At 47.0% G+C, this 20,499-nt stretch overlaps 1 protein-coding gene across 2 annotated transcripts in view; it reads left to right on the top strand.

Moving 5' to 3' along the window:
* The first annotated feature begins 304 nt into the window (after positions 1–304).
* RNF152 (ring finger protein 152) overlaps positions 305–20,499 on the top strand; it is a 45,473-nt gene continuing 25,278 nt past the window's right edge. The window contains exon 1 of one of the 2 annotated variants that reach the window (XM_037381564.1): positions 305–359. The gene's annotated coding sequence lies outside the window, so the exon portion shown is untranslated. Of the gene's footprint in view, positions 360–544; positions 859–20,499 lie in introns of those variants that run through there. The other variant, XM_037381567.1, reaches the window with a different exon arrangement.

The raw sequence follows: 20,499 nt of genomic DNA, 5'->3' as shown, positions 1-20,499 counted from the left end.
CGGCTGCCGCTGCCCTCGCCGCTGCGGGGCCGCCCCGCTCGCGGCCCGGGCTGCCGCCTCTCCCACCCGGGCCGGGGGGGGCGGTCCCGGTCCCGGTCCCGGCGCTCTCCGCCGGGCAGCCGCGCTACCCCTCGCTCGCCGCGGCCACTCGCTCACCGCGGCCGGGGACCCGGGCTGGGGTGGTGGGACGCGCCGGGGTCCGGGGCGGCTCCCGCGCTCCCCGCCGCCTCGGCCCCGCCTCGGCCCCGCACCCGCGGGGGGCGGGGGGCGGCGCCGGCTGCCGGGGCGAGGGCGCGGGCTGCGGCGGGCGCGGGGCTGCCACCCCGCGGGCAGGCACGGCGGCGGCGGATGGCGGCAAGGTCAGTGGGCGCCCGCTCCTCGCCGGCGGGGCTCACCCCCCCCGGCCTGCCCCCCCCGGGGGCGGCGGGCGATGCTCGCGTGCGGTAGATCCGGCGGCGGGGGCGCCGCTCCCTCCTCCCTTCCCCTTCCCGGCGCGGCGGCGGGGAGCGGGGCGGCCGCGGATGCCCCCCGCCACACCTCCCTGCCGCCCGGGCGAGGGGGAGACGCGGGTTTCGTAACCGCCTGCCCCGCCTGGCCCCGCCGCGCAGGGCTCGCTGCGGGCTCCGCCGCGCCCCGGCCCCGCCGCCCGGCGCTCCCCCCGCGGCGGCCGGTCCCTGCGGGGGGCGAAGCCGGGGCGCAATGCGAGGTCCAGGTGATCCGCCGAGACGTGCGCGGGGCGGCCCGCGTCCCGGAGGGTGGCGGGGCGCGAAGGTTACTTTGCAAGCCGGCAGGGTTGCGCCTGCATCGCATCAGCCTTGTTCCGAGCGGAGGAGGGTTATCCTTGGGCTTCGCGAGCAAGTAAACCCAGCTAACTTACAGACGGGGTTTTGGTGGGGGTCCTTTGTTTCTCTTGGAGGTTTGGTGTTGGGTTTGTTTGTTTTTTTTTTTTTATTTTATTTTATTTTTTAATTTCTCCTCCCTTCCATATGCTGGCAGTTAGCGGAGAAGATATGCGGTAACTCGGGTGCCGTCATAAGTGCTAGACATCTCGCTGGGTTTTTAGAAAGCGGCTTTAATTTTTTTAACCGGAGGAGAGTAGAGGCGTGGAGCCCCCTGCCCAGGTGGGTCCGCGCTCTGCAGGGTGGCAGCGCTCGGAGTTTGTTACGGCGGTAGATGCTGCCTCCCGGCTGAGGTCGAACTGCAAAACTGTGATTCAGGAGCCCTGCCGACATCCATCACCCCGGCGCCTTGTCCCGACATGCCGTCCGGTGGAGGGACATCTTCGGAGGCAGCTCTCTGCCCCTTCTCGAATGTGGATACGCTTAAAGATCTGTGCACCGGGCTGTGAGCTGGGGAGGCATGGAGGGGGTGTGTGTAATAGGTGTCTGGAAAAAAACCCAAAAAAGGCAAACAGGCTTTTGAAAAGGTCCCATTAATTGAACGAGAAACATAGTAATTTCTCTGCTCTTGTTTCCTTGCTGAAAACTCTTTTCTTCCTCCTCACTGCCGTCAACCATGGTTGGTTTGCTTCTTTTTTGCTTTTGGTTGGTTTTTTTTTTTTTTAATAGTACATTTCAGAGATCTTTTCTTTTGATACAGATTTGCTTAGGCTTGGGGTCTGATTGAGGCCATTGGAAAATGTTTGTAACCTTCCAACTTCTGACATAAATGAAGGTCCCATTTTTAGCCTTTCTGTACCCAGGCTGGGGTCACAGGCCTTCTTGGAATGGCCACTGAGTCTGAACTAATGCAGAGCTCATGGTATGATAATAACAGCAACTTAGGAAAAAACCTTCTGCTGGAAACACTATTCTTGGCTATGTAATGGTGCGCAACTGGGTTTCAGCTGGTTAATTACATGAAAGGCAAAGTGTAAAAGTAGCCCTGGCTGAGGGCGATGGGGCTGGGACAGCCGCGTGCTGTTGCTTTTGGTGGCATTGACGTGTCTGTGACTGTCGGGATGGGACTTTGTGGAAAATCCCTGCCACACACGCACTTTTGCTGTGAGTATAGTTTAAAAGCCCAAACCTCTGGTTCAAACCTGTAAGGTCTGTCAGAGGGTTTGGACAGTTTGCCAGGTATGTGAAGACAAATGAAAAAGATGTTTGTTTTCCACTGCTTGTCTGGGGGGAGGAAAGTTGGTTGGGCTGATGGAAGTTTTATGCGCATGTTATGTAGTCTCTTTGGGACTACTGGACAGTGCTGTGCAGTGCTGTGGAATATCCAGGTTAGAAATACCAGCAGGACAATAAATATTATTCCAGCCTTAATATAGTGTGTTTAAATGATACATGCAAATGCAATAACTCAGAGCGAGGTGCTCATCCACAGGTATGTTATGGCTTAGAGCTTGCAGGGAATGGGCAGTGGTCACCCTTCCCCAAGTGACTCACCTGGGGGTGAGCTTTGCCAAAATCCCTGGGTATGTTTTGGTCGTAGCTGTTCCTGGCTCCAGTTCAGGGTTCTCACCTTGACCCTTCGATGAACTGGAGCAGGAGCTCCATCAGCCACAGCCTGACAGAGGCTTCAGCACAGTTTTAACTTCAGTCATGTGTGTTGTCCTGGTGAAATTAAAGAGGGATACTCACAAACTTGCATGCAAAGGATTTAAGCTCAGGTCTGCCTCTCGTAAGCTTTCCAGGGTGTGAACTGCTCGTCTTTTTTACTTGCATGGTGCTGAGAACAAATGCCATATCGTGTCTGGGTTCAGTATGGAAGAACTGACCTTACTTAGGGCTGGTACTGACAGACGGGAGCAATGGTGCTTCTCTGCTGGAATTTTATAGAGGATTAGTTTGCGCTTGAGACATGAAGTCTTGCTGAAAGCTAATGAAGCTTATACTCTTAAATGTGCAAACCATCCTTTTGAGCAGAATTTAGTTTTCTAAGTCAGTGAAATATTTTTCAGACTGTGACCCCAATCAGTTGATGGCGCCTGGAAGAGACGGGTCTGGAGAGATGCAACTGATCTAGATGATCAGTTTGATCTAGATGATCAGTTGGTATGACTCTGCCAGAGACCTGGTGATTTGTGGTTTTGATCATATGGCTGTTGACCTTGGGACTAGCCCAGGGCACTGGCCTTTTAAAAGAGTGGTCTTACATTGCCTCCTGTATACCTGTATGTATTTGTCAGCCAGTTCTGCAGCTGTTCCATACATACATCAAGTAGCAGTTTTTCTGGCAAGTAATTCCACTGGCTTGACCGTGGTTATTCAGCTGAGTAAATGGTGTGCAATCTGAGTTCAAGGCAGTAGATATTGGGCATGAGTGCTGTCTTTTTGTGCAGAATGTGGGAAACTAATTCCCAGATCCTGGGATCCTGGCATGCCTTAAATTCTCTGCTGTTCTTATGCTTTGTCTCTATCCAGTGGGTGGGTGGGCTGGAAGTGAGATGGGAGGACTTTCCTCCCCTTTACAGTATGCAGCTCTTCCAGAGAAATTCCACAGCTGTTTCTGAGTCTGGACAGAGTTGCCTGCTTGCTTTGTGCGTGCTATTTTCTACGCAAATAGGTTTTCTGCTGCTGTGCTGAGCCCTGCGAAGGGAGCAGAGGAGCCCTTGGAATCGATGTAGCTCGGTAGCACGGTCTGACACACTGGGCGGCTTCAGAGGAAACTTCCAGCCCCACCAGTGCTCACCGATAGTGCAGCATCTCCCCGTATCTTGGGCTGGCGAGGGCTCGGCATTTGCTGGTCCCACCGCAGCAGAGTCGACCCCTGCCTCAAAGTTCCCCTCTTGGTGCAGGTGTCCAAGCGCCAGCAGCGTGGGCTGAGGGACGCTGCGGATGGTGAGGAAAGGGATGCTGATGTCTCCGGGATGAGATCACCTCCAGTGCTGGGGCTTGTGGAGGAGGGAGGAACCCCAGCAGGTTCCACACTTAAGGGCTCAGTAATAGTCCTTCAGCGCAGACAAGGCATTTCACCTCTTTCAGATGCAGATAACCTTGCCCTCCCTGTCTTCCCGCGGCAGAAATTACCCCTTCAGATGTAAAGGAGTTTGTAATTTGTTCCTTCCTGCTTCAGATGCATAAAACCTGGGCAGTTACAGAGCGTAACTGCAGTGTGTGCTGTGCAGCTCCAGGCTTGATTGAGCAAGGCGTCAGTTTCCTGGGACACAGCGGAACATGGAAATGCCAGTAATCAAATGCACCATAGTTTTAATCTGGTTTTATTCTATTTTATTTTAATTTAATTTCCCCAGGAAATGAGTGCAGCCTGTCTCCTGCCCTTTGTGTTTGGCCAGTTTCAACTAGATAGCACCAATGGTTGTCAGTCTTGAAGTTCATTAATTTCCCACTTGTTTTTGTTAAGATGAGTGGCTGGCTGGGAAATCTTTGAAACTGTGCTCTCTCTGAAGAAAAGGAGACCATTTTCAGCTATTCTCCATTCTGCCTGGTAGCAGCTGCCGCATTGCGTGAGTGGTCGTCAAAAATGCAGTACCTTTGTAGCCCTGGCCACCTCGTGAGGTGTTCATGGTCTCCGGGGCAGGGTGATGTGTGGGGTAACATTGGAGGGAGCTACAGGGGCTGTGACAGAGGGGCAGGAGGGCAGAGGACACAAGATCTTAAGCAGACGGGGCCTGTTTGTTGCTGCTTGAGATTTAGGAAGGCTGGCAGGCTGACAGCCGTAGCTTGGAGCCTGCTTTCCTTGACCTCCAGGACACCTTGGGCTGAACGGAGGGGAGCACTGGAGCAGATGGGAATGTGCAGCCTGGGCAGGACTTATGCAGAGGTGTGTCTGTGCACAAACTTGCCCGTGTGCAGTGGCAGCATGATCATCTGGGCGTTCACCAGTGTCATCCTGTCGAAACCAGTGATAATTTGGCACTGATGAAAAGATGTCATTTAGCACCATACGTTTCTCCCAAAATAGCTTCTGTGAGCGAATAGTCTCCAATTCCCACACAGCTCTCTCCTCACAGTTACTTTAGGCAGGTGTGTACTTGGGCTGATACAGTGCTGTGAGATGCCAGGGACATGCTGCTGTATTGCTAGGCCACCCTGGTGTAGATGTAGCTGGTTTGGCATGGGTGTCTTGGGTGATCTGCCTCAGAAATCTGAGCAAAACTATACTAGGAAAAGCAGCCTTACCCTCACCCAGGCTGTGCCTGTGCTGGTCAGCTTATCAGTATAGTTGTGCTGGGTGTGGTGAGCACATTTCTTCCAGACTCAGACTGAAGGAAGGCAGGTGTCTGTTCTTATGCAGTGGCATAAGAAATAGGAGCGTCAGGATGTCAAGGAGCATGTGTAGGATGCATATGCGATTTCTTAGCCAGTGCATGTTTTGCTATGCTACCCTCTGTGTTGCTGCTGGTCTTCAGACAATACATGCCTGTTGTGCTGGGGCATAGAGCCTGGCTTTTCAAAGATCATGGCTTTTCAGAAATCACCTGGTTGCTCTCTTATGTCAAAATATTGTCACCCTGGAGGGCTGAACAGAATCCTAAACACCTGTGTGCCACTCCTTTTCAGACAGCCTGTAATGCAGCTAAGCTCAGATGCATCTGTCAAGGTGAGATGAAGGGAGGAACTGTGTAGCTGGCTCCTTGGGTTGTGGAGGATGTGAGGCACCAAGACATACCAACAGGGCAAATGGGGAAGCTATTCCCTCTCCTCCTGCAGAAACTCTGCCTGCCAGAGATGGGGCAGGGCACCTCTGGCATCTGTGTATAAGTTTCTACACTATTAGAGATGTGACACTTAGTGAACGAGAATGTCTTTTGCATCCTTTCCTTTCCCCTCCATAGGTACCAACTTGTACCGCTGGCAGTGTGGCACAGTAGATGACTGGTAGCTAAAAATGGGCTCTTGGGCTTGGACCTGACATCCCACACAGGTCCCCCCTCTGACAGCGCTGGCCATCCAAGCTTTGGCATGGGAAATCCTGAAACAGGCAGTCATGGGGTAAAACGTTGCTGCTGTAACATTTCTGCCTGTTTTTGTTAAGTGTCATGCTAACTATATACATTTAGTGATGGTGTAGCACTTTCTCTGTCAGGTTTTAAACCAAACTGAGCAGGTTGCGTGCCAAGAAGGAAGGATCGCAATGATTTCACCACCACCGCAGACTTTTCCATAGTGGAGCTTTTCAAAAAGTTGTGCACTGAATAGAGCTGCTGTGGCCCGAGTGCCTGGGACACTGTAGGCTCTGACTGGCTGCACCTCAGGGACTTGATAGCTCGAGGTTTTGCAGGCTCTGCTCTCTGGGACGGGGAAGGATAGAAGTGAAGCTTGCTTTGTTGGGAGCAAAAAGTACGCAAAGCTTGCAGTAGTAGCTGCCAGCACCTGTTAGACAAGGTAAAAATACTGCTTAAAAGAAAAGGGATGTGTGTTTACAAATGGGGGTCATATGAAAACAAAAGACTTTTTTTAAAAAGCACAAAGCCTACATAGCAAGCATACTGTCAGGCACACTGCCTCTTGCCAGCTAATATCATCTGCAAATAAAACAAGTTAGGTTGTTGCTATTGCAGCTGCTTTCCCTCATGAGGCAGGGTGAGCCAGACTCGTCTGACTCTGAGCAGTACGTTAGCCATTTGCCTGAAGTCCAAGGCGCGCAGGGTAATTTACTTAAAAAACCCAATATATAACAATTACCATCCAGGATGAACACATGCGACCGTAACGTTTGCTTGCAGTTGTGTTTTCTATGACACACGCTCAGAAGTTGCTTGTTGGCTGCATTCACCAGCAAACACAGCCTGGAGGTGATTGGCTTCTTCCCTGACCTGCAGTTAACAGCAGTAATTATACTTCAAGAAGTTTTAATGTGGGAGGTAGGAGGGGTTCAGCGGCTTCGGCAGGAGGCTGTCAGTGGGGTCATTTGGGATCCAGGCCTTGGGGAGCTTTCCTTCTGACCTTGGACAAAGCGCATCAGCTTCTCAGTGCCTCTGCTCTTTAAATCTGGTGTTATGATTCATATCAGAGCAATTGATTGATATCGGTCATGGTTCCCTCCTCTGAAACAACCCCAAAATCCCCAAATGTTTGTGCATGGAATAGAAGTTTAAATATAAAGTCTACCTCTCTTCGCCCTGCTCTTTACCTTGGGTAAAGGTGGAAGAAAAGAGAGTCGCTCACAGCCATCTGCTGGGGGCATCAATCATGCTGGGAGCAGCGTCTGCCAGTTGTTCCACACATTAGTAATGATGAAAAGATATAAACATATGAGCTCATAATTATGTTGTGTTTAAATTACTTACAAAATAATGACATTAGGAGAACAATGGGGTTACAAAATCAGGCGGACAAAAGCAAGGAAGTGCCAGGACTAATGTTGCATAGCTCCCCTTTGCATCTGCATTATGATACAATCTTTAATTCTGTAATTGCATCATTTTTTCCCTTTCACAGGGTCCCTCTTTCAGTGGATCCATAATTACAGCGTAATTAATTTTCTTTTCCTTACATTTACTTTCTGCGTGTGTCTCCACATCTATTTATTTTACATCCCACCCAAAACCTTGAACTGAGCAGTGCTGCTAATTCCTTCCTGGGGGCTTCACAGGTGGGGAAGTTCTTACTGCCACATCTCAAGTGCAGGTACTGTCTTCATTTTTGTAGCTGAGGAACAGAGGCAAAGAGCAAATAAAGCTCAAATAATTGAAACACCTTTAATTTTGGCTGCCTCAAAGAGATACTTAGGGGTGATTTTCTTTTTCACTCACCCCAGAATATCTGGCATGATGGTAGCATTCATCTGCTGGGAGCACAAAGACAGTTGACCTCAGCTGGAAGTCTTGGCACTCTTGCAAGTTAGCCCTAGGTGTCTTGGCCTTGCAGGGGTTGGGGACTGCCCTGTTAGGGGTCACCTGAAGAAAAACTGGTTTCAGGGGCTTGCTGAGCATGTTACAGAGACTGTGGAGCTGAGAAAGAGGCAATTCCTGCCTGCAGGTGGTATGTCCAACTTCCTTAAGCAAGGTGATTGTCTCTTTTTCTTCCTGTGTTGCCTCATTCAGTAATCTGCCTGGCCTCCACTGAGTGAGGCAGGGTTTGAGAGACAGCTGTCGCTTTTATCACACGACCATATCTTTTCCCCCTGAAGCAGTCGATTTCCAGGGCTCAAGTGATTTGTGATCATTAAATCTGAGACAGAATCAGTGCAGATGTATACAGGAGCTGGGTGAAGGTTGTATGGGCAGTCTTCATTATCCCTCTTAATTTTGGAATGCTCAAGTTTGTAGTCTCTGTATTAAAATTTGAACATGCCTGGGTTTAAACACAATTTTATAACCATACAGAGGAAAAAGGAGGAGGTAAATAAAAACTGGCCATGTCATATGAACCTGCAGTGACCTGGGTCATCCACAGGGTGTAGACCTTTGGGCTGTAGCATTAGCATTAATTTTGACCCATGAGATAACGGCCTGCTGAAGCGCACTGTTTGGCTGTGGATGGTGTTCGTTGCCAGAGTGGGATGACATGCGCAGCAGGTCATCTGCTGCTGTGGTGGGGGATTTTGACCCAGAGCCAGGGTACCCTCAATCCCATTTAAAGATGGGGTGGGCAGAGCTGTGGTGCTTCCTGAGTCCTCTGTGGCTTACCTGTGTCTGTCCTGCTCATCCCTCTGTGGCCGCCTAGTTTCTCATCCCCTTAAACTCACCCTCCCCAGATCCCCCTCCTTCCCCTCTGTTCCTGTACATCCCAAACAAATGCTGCCCGCTTCTCCCCTTGCTTTCTGGTACCATCGCTCTAGCCTGTGCCCATCTTTTGTTACTAGCAGTGCCACGTATTAATTTTCCAGAGGTCCCAGATCTAGCTACCCTAGTAGGCTTGTGTGCAGTCTTGATTCCAGTTTAGATCTGTAATATTTGCTTGTTCAAACTGTAGATAAAGGCCAGCCCAATACATTCGAATGGAGGATTTTAGGGCATTCATCTTCCTTACTTTTAGTCCAGAGCCATTACTGTGGACATCCTCTGAGATCAGGCAATGCATAAACAGCTGCTTTAGGTCAACTCTATAAAAACAGTTTACATCTAGAGAATATGCTGCATTCTGCTCTGTTTCTTAGTGATTTGTTGTATGCAGTCTTGTTTGATCCCACCTACTTTCTACAGTGAAGCCTAGGTGGATGTGCCATTTTATGGGGTTGAATATGAGACTGAAATGACATAAATTCATAGAAGATTGGGGAAGACTGGCTGCCCGTGCTTTTTTGTCTCCTGGGAATGAATAGAAACATGATAGTGCAAGCAAGAGTGTGCAGGTTCTAGAGGCTGGGCTTCCACATGAAATGCAAGTTGGTGCAACTCAGCTGCTACTTGGAGAAGCGCTGTCTGTAGTCCCAGCAGGCCATTAGATGCTTTTGGCCTGCATGTCAGTCTTCTCACCAATTTACAGTGGGTTTCTTCCTACAGCTTTGTTGAGAGGAGGGGAGGGCGGTTAGTATAAACCTCATGCTGCAGTAAGAGAGGATGAAGCAGACATTTCCGATTATGTTCAAATGAGCATAACGGTTGGTTTTCTTTATGTACTTTGGGCTTTTTTGTTTCGTGAAACTGGATGAGGAAAAGTGAATGATACCAGCCGAGAAAGTATGTTTGCTAACAAAATCTGGTCTCAGAACAGACCAGGCTGACCTGCAATGAAACAGTGGAGATGAGAATGATTTTAAAGTCAGACTTCTGTTCTTGGGAGTTTGTAATATGAAACATGGTAGATATAAACCATGTCAAACTGGCACCAACCAATTCTCCCTGCATTACCACTGTGTGTGAGTAAGTCCAACGCCTAGTATTTGAGTACTGAACTACATGTATTTGAAAAGGAGAGACTACTAAAAGGAGCATGGGACTGGTTTTCAGCTCTGGTTTGAAGGTACTTGGGGGCCAAGGATGTTGTCTGGTCTGTGAAAGGTAACTGGGAGAAATGGCTTGTATCAATGGAGAGATCCACACATCTTTTAGAGGGGGGAAAAAAGGGTTTTGCAAATAAAAAAAGAAGATTGCACATCACTGGCCTAGCCATTTCCAGCCTGGAAGGTGGCAGTGAGCCTGCATGCCTAGGATTTGGTCTGAGTTTGGGTAGGCTTCAGTTAATTAATCCCTGTTCTCTGTATTTTGCGTGTGTGTTTTTCCTTTGAGGTAAGCATGTTTGGGCAGATACTCAGGCACAGTAGGTTGCCATAGCTCCCCTGTGGGGTGGTCCCTGGCCTCTCTCACACCCGGTTTGCCTCCCTTTCTCCTCTTCCTCACAGCATCTGTGGTCGGATGGTGAGTGGCAGGGCCAGGGCTTTGAAAAAGCTGGCTCAGCAGAGGAGGTGGAGAGCCAGCTGATGGCAGTATTAATATTCTTTGAAAACTGATGGATGAGACTATTATAAATTGTAGAGGGAAGTGAAACTTAACGGAATCCATGTTTTAATTGCATTCTGGATATTTTTCAGCAGCGAGCTTCTGAGGTACAGGACAGATTGAGCATTTTTGTGAGGATGTTGATGTAGACTGCACAATGTATTGTTTTGAAAGAAAGAAAAAGAAAAAGCTTTGGTCGGTCTGTTTTCCACACTCTGGTGCTCTCAGTCTTCTTCAGTTGTACTGCATGGTAGCATGCTGTGTCTAGACAGTAAATCAGACCTGAAACACTGTCCCAATGCAGCTGGAGAAAAAAAGAGTCTATTGCAAGCACTTGTGGTGTTGAGCCCAAGCCTGTGAGGGGTACTGAGGTGCTGGACTTGTAGTTTCCTCTGTGTTCCTTTCATCCCCGTGGAGAGGAACGAGGATCCTGGAGCTGTTCGGCTTGTGGTGACCAGCAGCATGGGTCTGTGTTTCCTCCACGCTGCATGCCCCCCTCTGGCACTGGCACCCACTTGCTTTTAATTTGGGGAAAATCCTTTTTCAGCTGATGAAGCTCCCCTGTTCAGTCTGAGTAGCACTCCTGAATGGATGACCCGCCTTACAATGGAAGGGTTCTTGCACTTCAGTTTATATCCTTCCTCCTCATTTTCCTTGTTATTACTTTTGTCACTACTAGGAGGAGCGCCTTCCTGGTCCTGGGCAGTGTCTGCACTGGACATCAGGTGCAGGCACACGTTGTTCATGAGCAGGGATGGAGGCTGCACATATGCTGCACCCATTGGGACCGCTTCTGCCCTGCTTGGGTCCATGGCTGGGCTGTTGCCACTGGTGCAGCTCCCTTTGCCTCATGGGTCTGGCTTTTGAACCCCACAGTATGCAGAGAAGGTCCAGCAAGTATGCAGTGAAGTGTTCTGGTAGGCTTTTTATGAGACAGCGGTTCATTTTTTTATTTGATGCCTTTGCCAAATGTCTTTCAATAATTTTGGAAGGTTGGTTTACATGACTAGTGCCTGTGCCATACTTTGTGCAGTCCTGGTAGCCACTGTGGTCAAATGCTTTCCTCTAAGCATTAGTAGTATATTACCGTATATATAGTATATATATACTATATGTATATAGTATTAGTTTCTGCAAAGAAAAGTGGGAGGCTGTGACAACAGGAACAAAATGATCATGATTTTAGGCATAAGGGATGTTGGTGAACTGGAGGCAGTGGACAGCTAACTTCTAATGAGTGCTATCTTTAAAATTCAGCCCAGACACTTGCGTGCTGCAAGCGGTTTTCTCAGGGACAGATGATTCACTTGAGTATGCTTCATCCAGGATTGGACCAAAACACTCTCCATCCAGTTTTGTTTTTCTTCAGGCTTTAACAAAACCAGTTTTCTTTATAGTATTTTTCCTTAGACTTTCTTAACTCTGGAACTGAGAACTTGTCTCCACAGTCTCCTTAACCCAAACATAACTTGCCCTAATTGTGCATATTTTGAAAAAGTACACGTGTAGGTGGTTTAGTTAAGAGGAGAAAGCACCAGCCTTTTCTTTTGCCGCCTCCTGCTTTCTCCCAAGTCAGAAGCTGAGAAGGAGACACCTTTTAAGATGTTCCTGTTCAGGAGTGGGCTCTTAAAGTCCCAGTCTTATGAAGTCTTGGCATCTTCGGCAGACGAGCCTTCTGCTCCCATCAGCTGCAGATGCAGTTGCATAAGACAGGGTGTGATCAGGGGCTTGGAGGGCTGCTATTTCTAAAGTGAATAATTTGGGGTGGAGATCGTCTTCTGCCTGAGTGCATTAGCATCCCTATTTTCTCCACCTTTTTCATACCTCTGGAAGGATTTCTGGTGCCTGACTGGGCTGTGAGAAGTTTCCCCATGTTCCCCTGCTTATCTCCCTGGGGCAGCAGCTGCAATCGGAGTGGTGAGGTTTAGAAATTAGTTCCTCTTGCTGCGTTTCCTGCTCTGGTGTGGGTTGGTATTTTAATGGCTTCAAGCTAACGTTAGGGAGGGTAGCACACCAAAGAGCCCGGCTGCTGTGGGAGGTAAAGTTTCTTCTGTTCTCAAAACTGGTGTCCTTGCAGGCGATAAATGGACTCATGAAATGTGGTTGCAGTCCCTGTGAGTTACAGACATGCCTTAGCTGAGCAAGTGGTAAGTAACGAAGGTGAGCAGCAGATCGTGATGGCCTTCTGACATCCTAAAGGACCCGAAATCTTTGCAGTGTTTACTCTGAAAATAGTCTTTCTGCCTTTCCCGAAGTGCACTGTTTACACACGTGCAAATGTTGAGATTTTGCAGTGTACATGGTTGCGTTTTTTGTGCTTTGGGCACAGCTGGTAATGCTGATAGGAGCATTTCTATTGTACAAACACTTGCTGCTTGGAAGGTAGAAATTTGCTGAGACTGGCACTGGAAGCCCAGCAATTCTTTCTTCAGTGAGGGACTGCTGCCGGCAGAGCTGTGCTCGGCAATGTGCGTGTGCGCGGTCGCAGCAGGACCGGGGGTGCTGAAGTGCTAGCATTGTTATTTGGAATATTTAAATCCATTAAAGCTTTTTCTTCCTAGCATTTATTACTTAATATTATTCTTTAAAAGTAAACCTGAATTATGCTATTTTGCAGATGCTTGGGAGTCTGTTTTCTTCCTTCCACCACATAGATCTGTTAATATCAGTGACTACAGCTACAAGGTGCTTGTCCAGGCATAGCTTGTCTTCACTTTCGTGGGATCAAGTCCTGTTTGGCATTTTTTGACCTGATTCTAGCAGGATTTCATTTTGTTTGCCGCACTGTTCTGTATGTCAGTTTGCCTGTAAATCACAGAATTGTAGAATCATTTAGGTTGGAAAAGACCTTTAAGATCATCAAGTCCAACTGTTGGCCCAGGACTTTTATGAGAACTGGCAGTGTGGGTAAGGGAAGGGGCTAATGCAAATACATTTCTTTTTATTTTGGAAGCTCTTGCAATCCACACTTCACTGGCAGGGTGGTAATGATGTTTCACAGAAGAATGCCTTTCTCATAATTTGATTTCAAAGTGCTCTAATGGGGTCCATCCACAGCCCCAGGCATGGCAAGCAACACGCCAGGGCCAGGGTCCATCCAACAGCAGGAGACAGGAACAGAGACAGGGCCCAGAGACGAGGCTGGGGATGTGGCTGCAAGCGTGAGCCTGAGGTCCATCCAGGGACAGGGCTGGAGGGAACGATGTCCCTGGGGGAGGTAAAACGAGGTCCTGTTTCTATTTTTTAAGTGCCAATCCTGTGCTGTAGCCGTTCTGCTGTGTTGCTTAGTCAGCATTTAATTTTAGGAGGCCTGAAGGTGAAGGTATGTTGCTGTAGCTGAAATACGCCTCCTCCATCAGATCCCTGCACTTGCAGTATGTGGCTGCTTCGTGTGTGCAGAGCTAGGGACGGCAGTGCTCGTGGGCCATTGCGGTAGCTGAGGGAGGTAGCTGAGGGATTGCTTAGGCTCCCAGTATGTGGCTGGGCTCGGCAGGCTGCTCCCCGCTGCTGCCGAGTACGTAGTGTCACGCCGAAGTTATGTCAGAGGGACGTGGCAGCTTTTGCACCCAGGGCTGTGCAGTCTAAGGGCTCATTGTTTAAGCCCTAGAGATGCTTGATGAGAGGCCAAGATGGTTATTTGCATTACTGAGGAGTTGATTAGTAGACTGTGTTCCGTGGCTCTCATTAGAGACCTGATTGGGATCAAACAGAAAGGATTTGTGTGTGTGTGTGTAATTTATGAAGCCTGCTGCTCAAACCTCCAGTAATACTCTTATTCATTGCCTTCCACACTGGCAATGGGGAAAGGAAGCTGGAAAATGCTAGCAAAGGTGGCTGTTTCATGCTTTCCACAGAGGCTTGGGATGCTTCTTGGTGCTGGTGTCACAGTGGATCAGCAGCGTACTGTAGGGCTGCTATTGGAAGAGTGCAGGGGGATCTGATTTTCATATTCCCTGAATGTCAGTTTAAAACTGATGTTTGGCTTCCTTTGTATAAAAATATCCTTGTTGTTATAGGTGAAATCAAAGGACCAGGCTCTTTGGTCCAAAACTATTCTCGGTATTTGTTGCATGCTCAGCTGACCAAATTTGTTCAAATGGGAAATGCGTTTTGCAAACCCGAAAGCTTCCATGAAAAAAAATTATTCCATCCATTTTTTTTATTATAAAGCAAAATACAAAAAGATCCCATTTCTCTGCTTCCTTCTCTCACCCTCTTTCTGCTGTGTTTCTCTTAGTGGCAAAATGAGAAAAGTAAAGGTTGAAGAAAAAGTTTTGTGTGGATACTCACACATGTGTGTATGGGGAAAAATCAAAATCAAAATACAAAGGCTAGTGAAAATCAGTGATTTATGTGATTTTATTTTTATAAAAAAGTTGCATTTAGCAACTTGCAGCAACTTCGCAAGTTATTCTACTTTGTATTCTGGTGGTACATAAACATAGGCTTCATTCTCCACTCTCTTGCCCTTGCTTATCCTTTTCTAACTACAGCAGAGTTGCATTGATTTAGAACTAGTCTAGGGTTTTGGATAGCAATGGCCAATTATTTTTCTGTTAGCTCATTAGCTTTTTTTTTTTTTAAAATTGGTTAGTACCACAGGTGGTGGCAACTCCTAGCTCTGAAGTGTGCCGTGCACTTCTCTGACTGGCCTGCCCTGCCTGCTGCTTGGCTGTCCCTGCATCACAGCTTGGGAGCCTCTCCATTTTACTCATGAGACACAGGTCTGAGCAAAAGCCAGTGACTGCTTTCAGAGGGTCTGCTGTCGCTGGTGTGATGCTGCATACTCTTCAGATGTATCAGCTTCCCCTTTTTGCAAATCAAATCAAAGGGGGTAATGTGCAGATCCTGTTTTATTTCAGCATGGCTTGCTCATTCAGTGGAGAGGATGCGAGAAACGCATGCAGTCATCTAGGTGGATGAAGCCATCTTTGAGTGTTTCAGTAATGTCACACATGACAGAAATTCTGAGCTTCTGTGTGAAATAAATGTGTCTTTTCCAAGAGAGGAGAATCCTTGACAGTACTTTTCAAAGCTGTTGGGGAATCATGGATTAATTAACTACCTTGATGATCACATTAACTTTTCATTTTCTTTTCTTGCCACTTTTCCAATTGCAGGCAAGAAGCAAAAAAGAAAACCAAAAAAAAGTAACATAAGGGAGGTGCTAGTTTATTTGGGGTTTTGTTTCTTTTACTTCTTTAGTGCATCTTTCTTGTCTGTAACCAATTCCTGGCAGTGTTTTGTGACCTCCAGTGCATCCCATCAGTGTTCTCCATTTGGAGCCCCTCCAGGCAGGCAGAAACCTACAAACCAGAGCACTGAAAGGACTGAACTGCCCAAAAGGAACAGTGTTTTGCACCAGCTCTTCCTCTTTTCTCCCATGTTGGCAAAGATTGGGGGGAATTGTTTAAACCAGTTGAGCTATACTGCAGAAGAAAAAGAACCAGAACAACATGAAACCTTCAATGTTTGCAGATGATTACAAACAGGATTCACCACTATTATTCCTCCTCAGAACACTTCTGCATTCACTACTGGTGTTATTTTAATACATTTTTAAAGTTTTTCGAGGTCAGCTTCATCTGAAAAGAGAGCTGTGATATGGTTGTAGTGCATATAGGAAGTTGGGGTTATTCTTGTTTGTAAGGATACATGTTTTTAGACTCTCTGGAGCTTTAATATTCTTGGAATATTCTTGAAGTGAAAACTAGGAGTTGCCTAGGCGTTAGCTGAAGAAAATGTCTTGGGCCACTGCAAAAATCATAAACAGAAGAAATACAAGTTGCTGTTCTTTAATGCTACATAAAAGGAAACTGCTAAACAAGTTTCCTTGGTAAACAAACCAGTTTGTGAACTGTATTGTATTACTTTTTTTGGTAAATGTGCCCATTTAATCAGCTCTTGTTCTAAGATAGATTGCTGGCACCTTACCTTCTGCAACCAAAAAGCTAGAAGAAAGAAATTTGTAGGTGTAGCAATTTCAGGAGATTGCTTGGAATCTCAACTGCTTATTAGGTTTGATATATTTGATATATTTGGTATATATTTATATATTTGATATATTTGGTACCTGGTATTTTGTTTCAGAAGTGCATAATGTAAATAAATTTGATTAGAATAGTGTTCATACATTTTCTGTCAGTCTCTTGGCTGGATTTTGTAGCTTGGTAGAGCACAAACCTCCAGGTGTTGGCAAAATCTCTTCCTGTGAATGCCTTTCCTGTGAAAAGCTGGTGCAAAATAGTTGTGTCCTAGCAAAGGGAAAGACTAGTAGGGGTGCTGCACCTCCTCAGTCTGTACAGGTCTCTGTGGCACTTTGAGGATGCATGCGATTTAGCCGTTCCTTCATCACAGCTTAAGAGTCCTTCCGCTGTGCCTCAGTTGCAGCTGCATGGCTCACAGATCTCACACCAGCAGAGGAGGGCAAACGTAGCATCCACCTGCCCTTACCTACTAAGAAAGGGTGCTTGGCATCTGGGAGTCACAAACACCATCTTGCAACCCTTGCTCTGTCCAGGAAAGCTGATGCAAATCAGAAAAAGCTAGAGAAGCAGTGCCCTGCAGTCCACACAACGCTGGCTTCCTAGGTCTTAAGAGTGCAGGGGATGTTTGGAAGCAATGAAAATAGATGGCCATGTGCCCAGTGCAAGAAATTATTAACTCCACTGAATTTATTTTTATAGTGAAATTGCATTTGCACAGCTCCACGAGAGATACTTTAGTGGGAAACAAACCCAGCAAAGCATTTCTTTTTGTGGACATAGTGAATTTGGCACAGATGTGGTGAAACTAACTATTCTCTTGATGAAAACACACTGAGGTGGTAATACCGCAGTTTTATATCCTCTCTAGGAAAATTTGGCAACGAAGCTGTGGTAGGTGGAGGTTGTATTTCTTTACACTCCAGATTGACATCGCTGTGGAGGAAAAGGTATGTCAAACAGGCATAGCTTTAGCAGTTAGGTGACTGTGATTTCAGAGTGAAGCACGGAATTAATAACTACCTAGAAAATAGAGTATTATTTGATGGAAATTCGATTTTACTTTTTAGTGACTCAGGAATGTGAGCACTTAAGATTTGAGTCATGCTCTTTAAGTGTGTTTCAACAGGACTTTCAAAGTTATGGGTACATTTCACTGCATCCAAATTAATATGCATGTAAAAGCTTGAGGGCACTGTCTGTGCTTGTGAATTGGGCAGTTAGTGACTTGGCCACCTGCATTTTGTGTTTCCATGCAAAATAATTTGCATTAGTAATAGAGCATTCCATGTGCATGTATTGTGTGTTGTAACTAATCTGCAGAGTAAGTCTGGGAAGCATAGGAGTCCATGTAGGTAAGACTGGATACTTGCTGGAGGCTGCTACATGTGTCTTGTCTTAAAAACAGAAGGGGAAAAAAAAGGCAGAGTGGAAGGGGTAAGGATTACCTGGTTATTGTAGTTGGAATCCAGTGCACATCAGTTAACGCAGTGCGCTGCTGATGGTAGAGAATTATGCAGGGCTCTGTTTCAACTGGTCTCCAGAATGACTCAGTGTAAGAACTGACAGTGAGGTCATGTGGATTTTTTTAAAAAAAGACCTGTTGGACTAATTAGACTATGTTATGTGGCTTAGTATTAGTTAAGCATGCCCAGAGTTACTGGTAAGAGTTCAACCCTTAATTTTCTGCTGGAAGCAACTTCCCTTCAAGATTCAGAGATGTACAGCAGTTGTCATTAGAGATTGTAACTTATTAAACCCCAAAGCACTGTAGAAATTATGGGGGAAGTAAAGAAGCTGCACAAAGTAGGAGGGGAATTTATATGACGAGGGCCACGCTGAACAGACAGGTGGCTTAACACTCAGTGTTGCAGGGAGAAGATCAGTTGTATCAGTGCTTAGTAACTACTTTCACTGTGTCTGTTCATGTGCATGTAATATATATATAAAAATTAGTGGCTGCTGTGATTATGTATAATGACTTATGTAGTTGTTTGAACAGGGCAACAGAGAAAGTAAGACTTCCAGACTGTTATTTCTTTTGCTTATTACAAAGATTCAGTTCCTTCCTCTCCACCTCCCGGCACTTCAAACATTGCTCACATGTTACCTGTACTCGCCCTTGCTCTATCCGTCCCTGTCCCTGCCCACCTCTTGTTCCTGCCCTGGGCTCCAGCTGCCGTAGGGAGTCCAGTGTCTTTTCTCCTGCTGCTTTCTGCATCATCTCTGTACCCTCTCTAATTAATCTTCAGTAACACAGATGTAAATCAGGCAGATTTTTCGTTTCCCTTTAATTTCTGTAGCTATGTAAGTTACAAAGATATTTTTTTTTTAATTAAAAAAAAGTCTTTGTCCAGTGTTTGTTTCCAGATACTCTAAATGATGGGTAGAGACCTTAGAAGAAGAGTATTTCTACAAGGAAACTCTTTCAGTATAAACTTTGCCTTTTACTTTATCTGGCTGAAAAAATCTTCCTCTCTTGACCTGTAGAGGGGCAATTTTATTGAGGTTCAGACTCTCAGGTTTTATATTGTAGAAAGGTTGTGTCCACTGAGGGAAAGCCTTCATCTCTCATATACTGTTGACTGTTTAAAGTCCAGAGGCACAGTGCAAGCCTGGAATTGTGAGGCGGTGTGCCTGTGGGAGGGCTCCGTCTGTCAAAACTGGGTCTTTGTACTGCCCGACCATGGGGCAATATGATCAGATTAGCCAAGACGTGCAGTGGGGTGTTTTTAGTGAATTTTGGCAGCTGCAGGAAGACAGAGGACTACCTGACTGGTCACAAAGTCTGCTGGGCAAACGCGTTTAACCGGTGAAAAGAGTTTGAAGCAATGCTATGTTGTATGCCTGTGATGTCTATGAATGGGTATTGGATGCCTCAAGACCAGCTTTGCTTTTGTGTGACATGGTGGCTGTGTGCTGGCAAAGGTTACGGGGTGACACTGGGCCTCTGTCCCGGCATAGTGTTCAGCTTGGTGTTCTTCCTCCAGTACAAAACTGGCTTGTCTTTCTGGTTGGGTTTTGATCCAAAAAAGTAGCCCCCGTCACCAGTGGACCACTGGGTGGATACAATGTGCATGTTGTACATGACATGTCCCAAGAGCATGGCATGCCCAGCTTAGCGCTGGTGGCCAGTGTTGAGTCCGGAGCAGTTCTTTCCCTTTGAGCTGCGCCTGGTGTTGGCACAGCCTAAGCTAAACTTAAGCTGCCTGAATACCAGCTTAGCTAACTTGTTGATCTTTGGGACTATTCACTCTTCCCAGTCCAGGCAAACATCACTGCATACCCCTCTCCAAAGGTTGTTTTTTTCTCGCTGCTTTTTTCTCTCCCCCCCTGCCCCCACCCCTGCCCCGAGTAACAACTTTCAGTGGCACCTCCAGTAATGTTTCATTGCCATGCAAAAGGCGGAGAGCACTTTGTCAGCAGTCTACTTCAGGCAGAGAAATTTATATCTGTGAGAAGCATATGTACAGAACAGCAATTACTCAGATCATCAATATTTATATAGCAGATAATAGTCATCATGGACAAGATGAATATTGTCACAAGTGCAATAGCTGCTTGGGGGGGGAATACAAAATATAATTGCTAGGTTTCTTTAAATGGGATAATTATTTAACTTTCAAGTGATCGGTGAAAATAGCTTAGAGTCTGAATTAAATATTCAGTGGGAGTTCATCTACTTCTAGAAAGTAAAGGAAATTCCCCTTCTGTCTAACCTCATGTCACACAGGGAAACCTGCTTGGGATGTCTTCCTTTACATGTGGCTTTTGCTGAAGGCAATGCTGGTGTCAGTTGCTGAATGAGGAATCATGAAAAATAGTAAAAAAAAAAATAATCAAGCACCTTGTTTAGAAAACGAATTATTGTTACATTTGCTGTGGCTGGACACGTGTTGCTGAGATGGAGGCATGGTCGCACATGCTTTGCTTTTAAAAGACATACCCAGTGTCGGGTAGAAGGTGGCCATCCTTAGGGTAGGTTTTTTACCAGAGCTTTCCGGCATCCCTCCCGCTAGCTGATGTGATGCTGGTTGCCTTGGCTGTGCCTGGGCCGGCAGGCAGCCCAGCAAGTCCCCATCCTGGCTCCCACTTCACACCAGCCTGGGTCTTGCCTTCAGGGTGGTGGCTTCCTGTTCACACAGGAGGTGCAGCTCCTGATTTCTGCAAAGAGAAGCCTCCTTCCATCCACCCTTTTAAATCCTTGTCTGGCATTGTGAT

Source organism: Falco rusticolus, chromosome 3, assembly GCF_015220075.1.
Source record: "Falco rusticolus isolate bFalRus1 chromosome 3, bFalRus1.pri, whole genome shotgun sequence".
NCBI classification, from domain to species: Eukaryota; Metazoa; Chordata; class Aves; order Falconiformes; family Falconidae; genus Falco; species Falco rusticolus.
The sequence above is the reverse complement of the archived record's forward strand: the minus strand, read 5'-3'. Positions and strand labels throughout refer to the sequence as shown.